Here is a 16,964-nt window from a genome sequence, read left to right on the forward strand (position 1 = left end):
GATGGAGAAGGACATTCAAGATGAAGCAAAGAGAAAGATACTTGGTTCTGTAGCAGCTGCTGCATCATATTTAGCTACGTCTTCTGGTACTCATGCTCCACTACAGACAGCATACATATCAGCCAATGCTTCACAAATGTCTGCACCATCGTCTCAGTCGGGCTACTTTAATGCTAAATTACAAGCTCAAAATTCTACAATTAAGATGATTGAGGATTCTCCGATTCAACAGACTCAGACTCAGACTCAAACTCCTGTGTTTCAAACTAAGAATATCAAGAAGAGATCTCGCGAATCTATTCAGGAAGATATGGCATTGACAGCTATTGTTGTTAACTCATACAATGATATGATTGGTGGACAAGTGCTTAATAGTAATCTTGAAAATGAAGACTATGATCATATTGATGAGGACGATCTTGAGAGAATGGATATACTCTACTGTATGGGTAGCATTATGAGACATGCTAGAAAGTACTTGAAGAGAACAGGACAAAGATCGTTGAGTTTGAATCGAGATTCGAAATTTGGTTTTGATATGTCAAAGGTTAGGTGCTACAATTCTGATGAATATGGTCATTTTAAGAAGACTTGCACGAGACCACCCAAGACTAGTTTTCATGATCCTTTTCACCAGAGAACCATCTCAGTTACACCATAACATGTAATTGTAGAGAAAGAATCTTCGGGTTCTGTTCAATCCAAGGCTTTGACTACAACGTATGAGGATGAAGTATGTGACTGGTCCATCTCGGTAGATACGCAAAAGGCTAATGTTATGTTTGTAGGTAAAAGCAAAGCAGAAATTGAAGAGGAAAGAATTGTTCGGAAAAATGCAGGTTGTACGGGTAAGGATAATCCAAATTGCACATGCTATATGTGCAAATGTGATGCTAGGTTGAAGAGAGCAGAAGAGCTGATGAAATTTTGCTTCAGGAAGAGGATTAAGGATAGGTCGTATGATAAGTTTTGCAAAGCTCAGGACTTATCAGATCTTGATTTTACTACTGACTCGTCTAATGAGGAAGAAGGGATGAGTTGTCATGTTGGTACCTGGTTCAGAAAGGAGCTGGAACATTTGCTCAACTGTGATCTTAAGAGTGATGATGAGAAGATTGTTACTGTTCAGAGTCCAGTTTGTGGAGATGAAGGTGAGAGTAAAGGAGGTTATGAGGCTGATTACTCGGATAGTACGAGCTCAGAGTCAGAGTCAGAATCAGATGCAGATTCTCAGGTTGGAAGAAATGACTATGCATTCATGGCTAACACGCCCGGAAATGATAAGGTATGTATTGACTCAGTTTCTAATTATTCTAAATGCTTTGGTTATGAACAGGAAATTGAGAGGCTTGAATGTGTTATCACAAAGCTTAATGAGATATCTGTTACATGTGAGACTTGTCCTAAGCTTAGAATTGACCTTAAGAATTTAAGTTTGGAGAATCAGACTAATAAAAAGAACTATGATGATGCGCTTTTCTACCTTAATAAACAGAAAGACTATGTTGATGTGATTAAGCCTTTAGAAAATCAGGTGGGTCACTTAAAATCAACTGTTATAGATGATGGAAAAGTGATTACTATGTATTTGGGACAGATAGAGACTCTTAAGGCAGAAAGGGATTCATTTAAGTTGAAATACGAGTCTGAAAAAGCTAGGATCGACAATTGGCAGAGGATGTCTTATGTGAAATAGACTTTGAATCCTCCTAAACAGCAGGGTTTAGGTTACAACCAGGTTGCCCCGCCACTTTTAGGTGAGTATATTAACAAACCAGTTGAGAAAAGTAAGGGTCCTGTTGTAGAACTAGAATATGGTAAGCCTAAAGAAACACCTGTTGAGAGTTCTGTTAAGATAGTTGAGTCGAAGAAGCCTTTAGATGTTGTCTATGAAACAGAGTCAGATACTGATATCAACACTGAGAAAGACAACAAACCTTTTGAGCTTGTCACTAAGCCAGTTACCATTCTGAAAAATCCTGTTAATGCTGGTAAGATGACTGAGAGTCAAAAGGCTCTATCTAAGAAAACTGTGACTCCCAAACAGAATAAGAAGAAGAACACCCAGGGAGTGTCACCTAAGTTTGTCAGTAAGGGAAGGATAGATGAATCAGGTCCTAAGGTAGAACAATCACCAACAGGGGCAAGTTCCAAATCTGGGAGTGTGTCCAAGTATGTTCCACCTAGTCGTCGACAGACTGTTAAGCAACAAGTCTCGTCATCCCCTACGACTAGACAACATACTGAACCACCTAGGAGACAGTTTTCACCAATTTGACGCAAATTGTTTAATTCTCGTGATTTTGATAATGTTAACTGCTTCAATTGCGGGAGGTTGGGACACAGGGCTATGACTTGTAGACCCATTCGACAGACACCAAGAAGGAAGGTTGATCTTAGTCCAAATCGTTCCTTTAATATGAGATCACCTTCACCAGTGTTTAATTCTTTTTCTGTGCAAACAAATGATAAAAAGGCTTTTCAAACTAATGATTATTATAGAAAACCATTACCGAATAATACAGTTTGGAAACCTAAATCAGAAGTTAAGAGTGTTCAAAATCCTGAAGGTCCTTCTGGATCTAAAGGACAATGGGTGGAGTTGCCAGTTGTTGGTGTTGATGGGAAACCCACTGCCATTAGGGCATGGGTGGCCCTTTCTAACTAATACTCTTACTTTAATGTGCAGGTCACCTACAATCCACACTGTAGTACTTGGATTGTTGATAGTGGGGCATCCAGGCACATGACAGGGAACTTGTCTTTGCTGTCTAATGTGAAAATAGTGGATGGAGGACCAGTTTCTTTTGCAGGTAGTGAAGGAGGATTTATTACTTCTCAGGGTATTATTACTAATGAGAATGTCAGCTTTGATAAAGTTAATTATGTAGAGAAGATGTCGAACAATCTGCTTTCAGTTTCACAAGTTGCTGACAAAAAGTATTCCATTGCTTTTGATGATAAGTTTTGTTATATTTTGAGAAAAGAGTTTGTAATCCCGAAAAACATGATTCTGATGACTGCTCTAAGGTGCAAGGATCTCTATATCCTTGATATGCATAAGGCTCATGTTAAGGCAGCCACAGGCCATCAGGCCTTCATTTCTAAAGCTACTGAACAGGAGTCGATTATTTGGCACAAGCGTATGGGTCATCTGAGTCTAAGGAAGATGAATAATCTAGTCCACAATGGATTAGTTGATGGTGTGAATGTTAAGAGTTTTCATATTCCTGAAGTATGTATTCTGTGTAAATAGGGGAAGCCGACTAGAAAGTCACATACTACCAAAAAGCATCATTCTGTTAATATTCCTTTGGAACTGTTACACATGGATCTCTTTGGTCCAGTTAATTGTAAAACTCTCACTGGAGAATCGTATTGCTTGGTAGTTACAGATGAGTATTCCCAGTTTTCGTGGGTCGTAATGTTGAAACACAAGTCAGATACTTTTGATCATATTAAAGTTTTGATTCTGAAGCTCGAAAGTTTGTATAAGTTGAAGGTTAGAAAGATTCGTACTGATAATGGTATGGAATTTAAGAACAATCAGATGCTGCTGTTCTGTAATGAGAAGGGGATACAACAACAGTTCAGTCCTGCTTACACACCTCAATCAAACGGTGTTGCTGAAAGAAAGAACAGGACTCTAATTGAAACCGCAAGAACAATGCTAGCAGATTCATGCCTTCCAATTATTTTCTGGGGTGAAGCCATGAGTACTGCATGCTACGTGATGAACAGTGTTCTAGTGGTGAAGAGACATGGTAAAACATGTTATGAACTGTTACACAAGAGAAAGCCAAACATTAAACATTTTGAACCCTTTGGTGCACCTTGTACTATTCTGGTACGAGACGCTGGAGGAAAATTTAATTCAAAGGTGATCTCTGGTATCTTCTTGGGATATGGGAATCCGAACAAACGGGTGTATAATACTGAGTCCAAGTGTGTGAAAGAACGTTATGAGGTTGATATTCAACGCAATGCTCCACCTCGTGTCAGTAAAGGATTCGCATGGCAGTTTGAATATGATAAGTTATTTGATTCCTTCAATCTTCCGCCAGACGCTACAGATGAAGAATTTCTGACTCAGATATTATTTGATTCTCAAAACACTTCTGAAAATGGTATCACTACTCCAGTGCAGGTTCAGAATCCGGTTTCTAGCTTGCAACCAAGTCTGCGGAGTGTTAGAGGTGATTTTGATTCAAATGATGATGGGGTAGTATATACAGATGAAGATAGTGAGCTTGAAGATGACGAGGAAGTTAGTCAAATGCAACTAACTGAGGAACATCTTAATCCTCTATATAATCAACCACCAACTATAATAGTGACTGAACCGCCAACTGAAGAAGGAGGTGTACGTAGATCCAATCGTGTGATTCTGCCACCTAAACGACTTGATGATTATTATGCGGATTGAAGAGGCATTCCTCACATTAGTATTCCTCTAGGGAAGTCTAATGAAGCCTCTACATCTGAAGTTCCGACTACATCAGAGGTTCCCGTGACTAGTGTAAGTTCAACAGTAGCGGAAGATGTTCAGATAGTGAGTGCGAATGTGGTAACAGCTTTTTATTCAACGTTGAATAAGATAGGAAGAATATTTGTGCATGCTCACTCATTTTATGTGTGTCAAATTGAACCTAAAGATGCTTATGAGGCATTGAAGTTTGACGAGTGGATTAGTGCAATGCAAGAGGAGCTGTTACAATTCAAACACTTAAAGGTTTGGAAGATAGTCAATCCACCGCATGGTTGTGTACCCTATGGTCTTCGATGGGTTTTGAAGAACAAGAAGGATGAACAGGGTATCGTTATTAGAAACAAAGCTAGACTGGTGGTAAAGGGATATCAACAGATCCCTGAAATTGACTATGATGAGGTTTTTGCTCCGGTTGCAAGACTGGAAGCAATCAGGATTTTCTTGGCTTTTGCATCCTTCATGGGTTTTAAAGTCTTTCAGATGGATGTTAAAAGTGCATTTTTGTACGGTGAGATCAATGAAAGAGTGTTCGTTGAACAACCACCTGGTTTTGAAGACCCGCATTTCCCAGAAAAGGTTTATCGACTTGAAAAGGCACTTTATGGTCTTCACCAAGCTCCTAGAGCATGGTATGCTACATTGTCAAACTACATGATTGAAAACGGTTTCAGGAGAGGTGTCATTGATCAGACACTTTTCATCAAGCGGAAGGGACAACATCTTATGTTAGTGCAAGTTTATGTTGATGATATTATCTTCGGGTCTACAGATCAGGGAATGATTGATGAGTTTGAGAAAGTCATGCAACAGAAGTTCAAGATGAGTTCAATGGGAACGATTAAGTTTTTCTTGGGTCTACAAGTAGCTCAGACAGATAAAGGCATCTTCTTGCATCAAACCAAGTATGTTGCTGATATTATGAAGAGGTTTCAAATGGAAGCAGAAAGACCCGCTAAGACTCCGTTGTCTGTCAATCATGGGATATCTCCTGATTGTGAGGGTGCTTCAGTGGACCAAACGCTATACAGGGCAATCATCGACCAGATATCATGTTTGCGGTTTGTCTGTATGCTCGTTATCAGGAAAATCCTAATGTTCATCATAGGAAAATCCTAATGTTCATCATATGTTAGGGTTATGGTATCCGTGTGAGGATGGTTTTAATCTCACAGCGTATAGTGATTCGGACTATGAAGGATGTAAGAAAGATTTTAAGTCAACATCAGGAGGTTGTCAGTTTCTGGGAAGCAAACTTGTTACCTGGCAGTGTAAGAAGCAGACAGCAGTGGCTCAGTCCACGTGTGAAGCAGAATATATTGCCGCAGCCAGCTGTACATCGCAGGTCATCTGGATCCAACAGCAACTACGTGACTACGGTTTGCAAATTTCTAACACTCCTATTTATGTTGATAATACTGCGGCCATATCTGCCACTAAGAATCTCGTAAATCATTCTAAAACGAAACTCATAGGGATTAAATACCATTTCATTAGGGATTGCTATGAGAAAAAGCTGATAGATGTAGTGCAGATAGACACAACAGTCCAAAGGGCTGATCTCTTCACAAAAGCTTTTGATAAACCGCGCTTTGATTTTCTGTTAAAGGAAATAGGTATTAAATTGCTTACTGACGTGGTTCCTGAAACTGAGGTTACTGACACAGAGGAATCTAACCAAGAAACTGAGTTCTGAAGGATTTGCAACTGCCTGTATTATATGTGTAGCTTTGCATGGTAGTTTGTAGATCATCTGCATGTTTACTTTCCATTTGCATGATAGATTTGTTTTTGATGATGTTTCTGCATGTTTACTTATGTTTTTAGATAGTTTTATGTTTTTTTGTACAGAGAAAATCAAAAGGACATAAAAATCATAAAAACCAGAAAACCAAATAAAAAAATTGAAAAATAGAAAACCCATAAAAATTGAAAAACCTGAAAATGAGTTGTGTATTCTTTATTGTGGGAAGTGATTGCAACACTGAACTGGCATGTAAGTTGTGAAAACAAGTGATACAGAATGACTGATAATGTGTTAGTGGACTTTATTAATCTAATTCTAGATGGAGATGATCACATTAAAAGCATAAATATCATGATAAGGAAATCATGGAAAGGTTTACAGCGGTTGAGGGTAGTCACCTACTTATCACTGAATAAGTATTGAGAAATGGTTGTTCAGAAACTCAACAGACAGTTGAGGTCTCCCCTACTACAATTTATACTCTGTAGCAAAAGGATAATTTTGTGAGTCTCCAAGGTGAGCATACTTTGTCTAGGATGCATACTTGTTTCTAAATATTACTTGGACCGAAATCCAACAACATACATATCGGGTACCCAAAGGGAGGTGTTTTCTCTAAAAGGGTTAAGAAGTACAGTCTTGTATCACAGACACAGAATGATTTGTATATTGCAACGTCACCGGGTTCTAGATTTCAATATCAGAAGTTTGGCTTTCCGTGAAGTTGCTACAAAGTCAAAGACAGTGGTGCATCTTCATCATGTATAGTTGTATTTACTTATTTATTTTGTTTGTTTTATTTATATGCTTTGTAATATAGTATGGAGAAGAGAAAAGGCAACATCAGAAAATCCAAAAAAAAAAATTGCAAGTTATGGTTTGTTTATGTTTATTCATTTAAAGTTGTAAATAATTTGATGCGCCACCAAGCTGCAAGAGAATCATGGATCAAGAATTGAACAAAACTTCCGAGATTCCTTGGTTTTCTAAGTCTGCGACAACATATATTCCAATCGGAGACTTATTATGAATGATTTAGTTATCTACATCCGAGGGGGAGAATTTATCAGATCATCAGATATAGAGAATTTAAATCATTCAGTTCACATCTCTATTAGTGAATTTTACTTCTTTTGTCTGTGGTAAGGGATTGTGCCTATTGACCTGGATAGAGGGAATATCTTCTTGAGGATATCTTAGCGTTCCATCACTCAAATATATTTATCACTTCCATCCATCAAACATCATACATCATACGATTTCCGTTTAAGTATGGGGTTTATAGCGGCCGGTATGCGTCTTTTCAAAGTATGCAATAAATTTGAGATTCACAAGGTTATCTGAAACGAAAGGTGTAAGTTTAAGGTAGAAGCTCATGGCTGACAGGGTTGCTAGAAACATCGTGAGATGGTTCTGTTCAATCAAATTGAAAGTACATTGATGTGATAAGAGGACAGTGTCAATATGTTATGCTCAATTGTTCTACCTGAAACATCATGCGATCTCAAATGAGGACTGACTTCGTGATCAAAGTCTAACATTGAAAAGTGTTAAGGTAATTAATATAACGTGATCATCGAAGCCTAGGGTGAAAGTTGATAAATGTTTACTGATATATTTGAAAGTTGTTCTGTATATGCTTTATCAAATAAGTTTGTGAATGAACTGTGGAATAACTTGTCAATATAGTTCAGTTCTGATCCCCGAATCAAAAGATTTAATCAGTTTGATATATCAACTCATAAAAAGATGTGCTATACTCCTTGAAGTGTGATTCATGATAAGCAGTTTTACTTGTTCTTATGTCGATAACATCATGCATTTGTTAATGTTAATGTTTAATGAAACTGATGTTAGAAGTTAATTCACTACAGATATAAAAGGTTAAATGTTACTGATTACGTCTGTTATAATATTGCTAATCATGACACACTGGGTCTTGTACAGTTATTTGCTTTGTGTATTTGCATGAGCATGCATATCTGAGATAGTTTGCATTCATATGTTAGTTGCATGTGCATTTCTGTTTCATCTTTTAAGGTTAACAACTCAGTTCTCGGAAAGGTTTACTGTGAAAGGAATCCAATGTTTTTCATTAAATTTGAAAACAAGTTGTTTAGAGCTTAAAGGAATAAAGCGTGTTTGATTTATACTGTGGAGATCAGTCCCAGGGGGAGTAAATGTGATAAAAGAAGTATAGTTTGAATTTGAAAAGGGTTAAGTTTTAAAGTTTTTCAAAAGCCCAAACCACCGGCCGACAGTAATTACATTCGGCCGATGGACAAAGACACTCGACCGAGTGTCAAGACCCTCGGGCCGAAGGATTAGACCATCAGCCGATGGTCACTGACAGGGTATAAAAAGACCCAGAGTCGAACGGGTCAGTCACTTGGTGCAATTTGGTGTGATTTTACCCTAATTTTTCAAGTTAAGAGGAAAGGAGTTTTTGTCCGTGTGTTTTACTCACCTTTTTACTGTGATTCTAGCGCCACAAACGAGGTAATCTAACTCGATTTCGTTTAGTTTAATTCTTTAATTTTGTGTTCGAAGTTAGATTTTTCAATCGATTGATTTTTGCTCGTTATCTGATGAAATAGTTGATATAATTGTGTTAATCGACCTATTTAGCATCTATTGTGACCAAAATCTAAACCAAAAACCGCAGATTGATGGAATTGGGGTTTTTTTAATCAAACAGATCTGATGAACTACCTCTGGCCGATGGTCTCTGACCATCGACCGATGGTGTCTTACACTCGGCCGGATGACACTTCACTCGGTCGTAGGTCCTGAATTGATCAGTTTGTAGATGTGCTTTAGACCAACTGTCGTAGGTCTAGACCATCGGACCGATGGTCCAGTCCATCGACCGATGGTCACTTGATTGAACCGATGGTAGATTTTTATATTGAATTTAATTGAATTTTTTGGTCTCTGGTATTTTCTGTTATGCCTATCTAATGCTAGTGCTTGTAGTATGTATTAGAATGTCAGGAGGTTCCTTTGTTGGGCAATGGATGTTTAACATCGACCGTAGGAGAATTCTGGCTAGAGGACGACCCATTTTAGTGGAACAAAAGGTCATTGCTACTCGACAGACATATAGTCCTTGGGAACAGATTGGGTGTCAAGTCTTTTTAGACATCGGGGATTACTTTTGTCCTGAATTACTGTGGGAATTCTATGCCAATGTTGCCTTAGAAGATGGTAAGAAGAAATTTGTGCACTCGGGCCTATTTAACCAACAGTATAAGTGGACTATGGAGGAATTCTCAGACCTGTTGAATGTTCCTCACACCGGGGTTAAGATACTGTATCCTAGCAAGGATCTGAGAAAGATCCCCAATAGATTCAAACTATCTGACATAATTGCAAGGCTATGCAAGCCAGAGAGAGTAGTTAATGCTGGTAGGGTTGAGGTTAGAGATGATGATATCTTACAACAACATGAGATACATTTAAGGATTATCAAAAGGAATGTGACCTTTACGAAAGAAGGAGATAATCTGCTGTCTGGTACTGAGGCTTTGTTTCTATATTGTCTACTAGAGGGTATTCAAATAAACGTAGGTCACTTTCTCATTCATGTAATGAACGATTTTATTGAGACGGAAAAACCATTTCCGTACGCAGCTTTATTGTATAACTTGTTTGAGAAACTTGGTGTGATTCAACATGAGGAAAAGCTAGTGCCAGAGGATCCCATTATGGGATGACTGATTCTGAGTTTATGTTTCTGTGTTTGTTTATTTTCAGCTTGATATGTAATTTTGATAATGCTAGCTTGTTAGCATTAATACACTATTTTATGTCTGTAATGGTCTTACTTTGGACATGTGATCGTGTAACCGTGATCTTAATTTTTTACTCTTTTAATGTAATATATTCTGTGATGATCAATTAGTGATATCTAATCATTCATGAATATAATGCTGATCTGAAATTGTGTTTGCAGTTATTGTTAATCATGTCAGGTACTCAGATGGATCAAGAACAGGTAGCTCACAGTTCTGAGACTGAATCATCAGGAGGACCGAGTTCTGCTAATCTTCCAGGATTGAAGGCTTGCAATGGTTCGAACTTGACTGCTTGTCTAAGTGATAAGGGTCCTAATGCTGGAAAGTACAAAGAAGTGATCGAATTCTTAAAGAGTTCAAGGATTTTTGCTGCGATATCCATGCCGTGTACTGCTTACTATTCTCATCAGAGAGAGTTCTGGAAGAATGCGAGAATTGAAACTGTTGATAATAGACAAGTGATAGTGAGTTCTGTGTGTGATCAAGAGGTTAAGATTTCTGAAGACACGATTCGCAATATGTTTTTATTTAAGGATACTGAGGACATGCCTAAGAAGCTATCCAAGACAAAGATCACTGGATGTATGCTGAGGTGTAAGTATGCTGGTGACATTACTCGAGCTACAATCAAGAGAAGTGGATTCACCCCACCGTACAGATATTTGTCATTGGTTGTGGTTAAGTGTTTGAGTCCGTTACAAGGCGGGTTTGATGAGCTCAGCGAGATCTATCAGGGAATGTTTGCAGCACTGATTCTAAAAGCTGATTTCAATTTCTCGGGGGTTATCTTTGATCTACTGGTGGAGAATGTGACAAGTCAACAGTATTTGATTTATCCGAGGTTTCTACAGATAATGATCAATAGTCAAACTATGGATCTGCCTAGGTTAAAGAAAGATATCATTGAGTTGAAACATATGACTGATCTTACGTTTAACCAATTGAATCAAAAGAAAAGCGCTAGTGATGGCAAGCTGGTGTGTCATCTTGCTTGAGAGGATTATCAATGTCCACCAGGAAAGAAGTGGAGAAACGAAAACAGTTTATCTGATCGGGAGCCTGATTTTGAGGTAGCTAACAGTGATGAAGATGTTGATCAACCCGTGAATACTCAAGCTGCAGGTGGTTCAGGTGCTGGAGGTTTAGTTGATGAGACTGGTGATGTTAATCCTAATGTTGGTGAGGAAGCTCCGAGAGGTAAAAGAAGAATACTGGTAGAAGATGAAGGTTCCCAGGTTTCTACTAAGTTGAGACCACATAAGAGGTTTAGATTTATTTTAAAGAATCAGGGTGGATCTGCTACTGGTGCTAGCCATGGAACACCGCCCACTCAAACTCAAGGACAACAACAACAATAACCGATACAACAAACCCAATTGACTCATCAATCACCACCCATAGCTCAACAAGTGTCACAGGAGACTGTTTCTACTCCAACTCCTAGTGCTCCACCACGTATAAGGGCAGAAGGAGGTGTTAGCTCATCTACTCTTCAGAATTTGAATGACTTATATGTTCAAGCGATGGCTGACAACTTGAGGTTGAGAAAGGAAATGGATGAGAAGGTTGAACTGTTGAAGGAAGAGAATCGTGTGAAGTCTGAGGATGTTACTCGATTAAGTATGCAAGTTGAGTTGCTTCAGAAGAAGGTTGGTGATCAGTCGTTGGTGTTAACTGATGCGAATAGAGAGGCTTCTCAAGCTAGGAAGTTGGCTGAATCTGCTCTAGCAAAGGTTACAACTTGGGAAGAAAAGTTTGATTTGATTGAATTGCCTGAGGGAGAGACTGATAATCAAATGGTGGAGGCACCTGGTTCCTCCAAAGTAACAGCACTGTCAGTAATTCCTCTTAAAATTGATTATAGTTTTAGTGATTTCTTTTCTAAACAGGATGAGCTCAAGCATTCTGTTGTTTATGATAGTTTAGAAGAGGAAGAGATCCCTCACAACTTCCACTAGAGCTGAGCTGGACGAAATTGTGATGACCCGGGAATTTTTGACCAAATTTAAACTTAATCTTTATTTGATTTCGACACGATAAGCATAGTCTATTTAATTGAATCTCTAAATCTTCGAACTGTGTTCATGTTTACATTAGACCTTTGACTACCCCCGAACGATTCACGAACAATTATGTATATATAGATATTGATATATATATATACATGAAAGTATACATAATAAATTGAAATTATAAAATATAAGTTAAACATTAAAACTAGAGTTGTAAAATAAGATACAAAATAATAAAGGGTAATTTAAAATGAAGCTATAAATATATATGATACTATACATAATTGTTGACTATATATTGTAATATATTAGAAAGTATAAAATTCAATATAAGTTATTATGAAATGTATATTAAATAGTTATATAACATAGAAAATAATATGAAATACTACTACATTCAATTTAATTGCAAGTTTAAAATAAAGCTGTATTAATAACATTATTATTATATCATTTTTATTATTAGTATTAACATTAATATTATTATTATTAATATTATTATTATTATCATTTTATAATTACTCTTATTATTATTATTAATATTAGTATAATTGTGATAAAAATTATTTTTAATATTATTATTTAATATATTTCTATTTTCATTATTAGTATTTGTATTCTTATTAAAAATTAATAACATCCTTAAATTTATTAATAGATTTATATATTGTGTAATGTTACAAAATTCAGTATGCAGATACACATCAAATATATAAACAAATACGGATACAATATATATATATATATATATATATATATATATATATATATATATATATATATATATATATATATATATATATCTATATATATATATATATAAATACATATACTAATATATATACATGTATTCAACTTTATATCCTAAACAATTTGTATAAGAATATTACTCCTGTCCCTAGTCTGATTATTAAAATGAATTCCATCACAGTGCAATGACAAATTCTGTTAACAGTCCAAATCCCCTTTAATTCTGTGAGATAATTTTATTCTTTCATCTTGTCTGGTTATTAAAGGCTGTCGACACCACACTAATTAAATCAATGATTTCAATTATTTATATACGTTATTATATGTAAGACGATGGGGAGAAGACTCAAATAGAATTGAAGAACACGGTTTGATTTTTTTTATGTCTTTCTTTGTTTTTTTTTTTTACTCTTTAAGAACTCTTTTTCACAAAACCTTGAATTTGAGTTGTTTTTCAAAAAGTAAAAATGCAGATAGATTAGGATTCATTCATTCAATCTACCAGTAAAGTTTCAGTCTTTGATTTTTACTAACTAGTTCTAATTTTTTAGTCAAACATTTATTTCAAAAATGTCAAACAATGTGTTCATGATGAAATTCGTAAGAGTTTTGATGTTTTCTGTTAAATTGATGATTGATAAAGTTTATAGATGTGATTTAAAACTTTTTTCATTTAGGGAACATAAACTAAAACGAATCACAAAACCAAAGTCGATTTTTTTTTTAAAACAGAAACAGCGAAGCGAGCAGCTGTCTTTTTTTTTTTTTTTTTTTTTTTTACAATTAGTTGTGATCAATATAGGTTGAATATTAGTTGTTGAAGGCTTTAACTTAATATAGTAATTCGCAGTTAAGTTTTGGCTTGTTTTATGATTCGATTAATAATGAAGAAGATGAAGCATATAAACAGAAAAATAGATATGGAATAAATATAAATGGGTCTCGGGTTATAACAGAAAGACAGAACTGGTCTGATGGCTAAGTGAGTTGGTGGTTAAGTGAGTGGTCTCGGGTTCGATCCTTGCGTGGTGCAACTTTTTTTTAAAAGGGCTTATAAGGTAGTTTTTAATACCAAAATTATTATTATTATTATTATTATTATTATTATTATTATTATTATTATCATTTTCATTATTGATATCATTATTAATTGTATTATTATTATTATTGTTGTTAAAAATTATATTGTTATTATTATTAAGTATTAGTATTATTGTTATTATTATCAACATTGTTATTATTAAGTATTAGGAATATTATTGTTATTATTATTATTATCATTAGTATTAGTATAAGTATTATTATTATTATTTTTAGTATTATTATCATTTTTTTATTATAATTATCATTATTAATTAATATTACTACTACAAGTATCATAATTATTAATACTATTATTACTACTAATATAAGTATTATGATAAAACTTTCATTTATTATGATATTAAATACCAGTATGAATATTATTATTATTATCACTAACAGTTGTATTGTTATTATTATTATGATTAGGATCATTATTATTAACATTATTACTATCACTATTATGAAAATAATACAAGTTATCATTATTATCATTAATATTAGTATTAGTAACACTTTTGTAACTATTAGTATTATTGTTAACAATCTCAATATTATTATTAATATTAATAATTTTTTTTATAAAATTATTATTATTATTAGTAAATTATTAAAATCAAAACTATCATTTTAAGCAAATAAATATTTTGTACATAAATATACTTATTATATAAACTATACTTATATTAAAATTTCACATAACTATATATATCAAACCTACTAAGATTATTTATAGAAATACTTACAAATAACAAACTATCAATTTTTAAACCTTAAACAAGTATGTATATAAAAATATTAATATAATAAGAAGGTAGATATTAAACATTTTAAATATATACATAAATTAAATAAGTATAATATATAATTTAAGAAATAATATATATAAACTTGTTCGATTACGATTACACATTTTAATTTATATACAAATGATATAGGTTCGTGAATCCAAGGCCAAACCCTGCATTGTTCAATATAGTAATATGTATTTTTACTACAAAATACATTAGGTGAGTTTCATTTGATTCCCTTTTTTACTCCTTACATTTTTGGGACTGAGAATACATGCGCTTTTATAAATGTTTGACGCAATAGACACAAGTACCTTAACTGCATTCTATGATAGAATTATCTGGTATTGGGGTTGATTATTATGACACGCATTAGTCCCCGGTTTCCGTTAGAGCGTATGAGCTCCCGAACCAGGTGGATGGTTTATTATTTATGACATTTTGGCACCGGTTGTCCTATATTTTATAAACATGTGTTCAGCCGTGGGGTGTAAAGACCGGCACAGAGGTTCTATATTTTGAAGGCACATGTATTCAGCCGTGGGGTGAAAGACCGGCACAGATGGTTACTATTATATTTTGAATCCTCACCAAGTGTTCTTCATATGAAAGATATTTTTTGTGCAGTTGGAATGGGACTTCTGCACGTTTTATAATATTTAAAATTTTGTGGTCTATTAAAAATGATGAAAATGAAATGATTACTATAAACTAATGAACTCACCAACCTTTTGGTTGACACTTGAAAGCATGTTTATTCTCAAGTTTGAAAGAAATCTTCCGCTGTGCATTAGCTCATTTTAAGGATATTACTTGGAGTCATTCATGACATATTTCAAAATACGTTGCATTCGAGTCATTGAAGTTCATTAGAGATTATTAAGTAAATGACGGATTAGGTCATTTATAGTTGGATATTATGAAATGGTATGCATACCTGTCAACTTTCGATGAAATGAAAGTTTGTCTTTTAAAAACGATTGCAATGTTTGTAAAATATATCATTTAGAGGTCAAGTACCTCGCTATGTAATCACCTATTATGAATCGTTTATAATCAATATGGACTTCGTCTGGATGGATTAGGACGGGGTGCTTCAGTTGGTATCAGAGCGGTGGTCTTAGCGAACCAGGTCTTGCATTAGTGAGTCTAACTAGTAGTTTTTAGGATGCATTAGTGAGTCTGGACTTCGACCGTGTCTGCATGTCAAAAGTTTTACTTATCATTTTTGTCGAAAAATTACCTACTTTTCATTTTTAGTCTAGACACATCATACTGCAATGATTGCATGAATAGTGTATAGACAAAATTCATATCTTAGCATATCTGCTGATTCATATCTTAGCGTATCTGCTAATTCATATCTTAGCGTATCTGTTATTATTACCTTTGCCTGACAGATTCCGTAGATTCCTCCTTAACTTATTAGATTTTATTATTATATATGCATATGTAAATTATGTATTGCAGGGTACTAATCTACATCCTATAATCTATTTCTTATCGAAAATCCTTCATCTGATCGTACGAGATGAATCCCTCAACCAGTTCGAATTCCTCGAATTCCGACAGCTATTTCGATATGGATTTTCACCTAAGCTCCAAAAGCAGCGTCACCAGAATAAATCAACCAATCATCCATCCCCAATTCATCTGATGGATTCGTGGTCGACTTAATTAATGGAAATGCGAAGAAGGTGATCCTTTCTACCAACCGGATTCATCTCTTGGCGAAGAACCTGAAGCACTTACCGGCAAACCACTTCGATACACTATATTCACTCTCATTTCCACGATATCTCGCCATGATTATATGATATCCAAAATTCTCAACCTTATTCATCCGTTCGTTCCAACCGACAATCATTCCGGAATAATGGAAGAAGTCAACGAGCTTCGCGCTCGAGTAATTAATTTGGAGAACATGATGCAAAACGTACCAGCTTCAGCAACATCACCGGCACCAACAGTACCACCAACATCAATACCAGTATCACCAACAACCCAAGTTTCAACATCACACGCCTCAACATCTCATTATGTACCTCGAGTATAAACAACGTTCTACATATCGTTCTACATCATTTATCTTCGTTTTACCTGGCGATTATGTAATCTCTAATGTTTTAGAGATTATGTATTCTTGTTCTAACGATAAACCAGATGATATTAATATCATATAAATTCATCAAATCCATGATTACATCTGAAGAAAATATATATGTATATATGTTTTCATAAAGATTGTAATTAAAAATTCTTTCGTACAAACTGTTAATGGTGAAAATATTTTAACGG

The sequence above is a fragment of the Rutidosis leptorrhynchoides genome, chromosome 4, assembly GCF_046630445.1.
Source record: "Rutidosis leptorrhynchoides isolate AG116_Rl617_1_P2 chromosome 4, CSIRO_AGI_Rlap_v1, whole genome shotgun sequence".
NCBI lineage: Eukaryota > Viridiplantae > Streptophyta > Magnoliopsida > Asterales > Asteraceae > Rutidosis > Rutidosis leptorrhynchoides.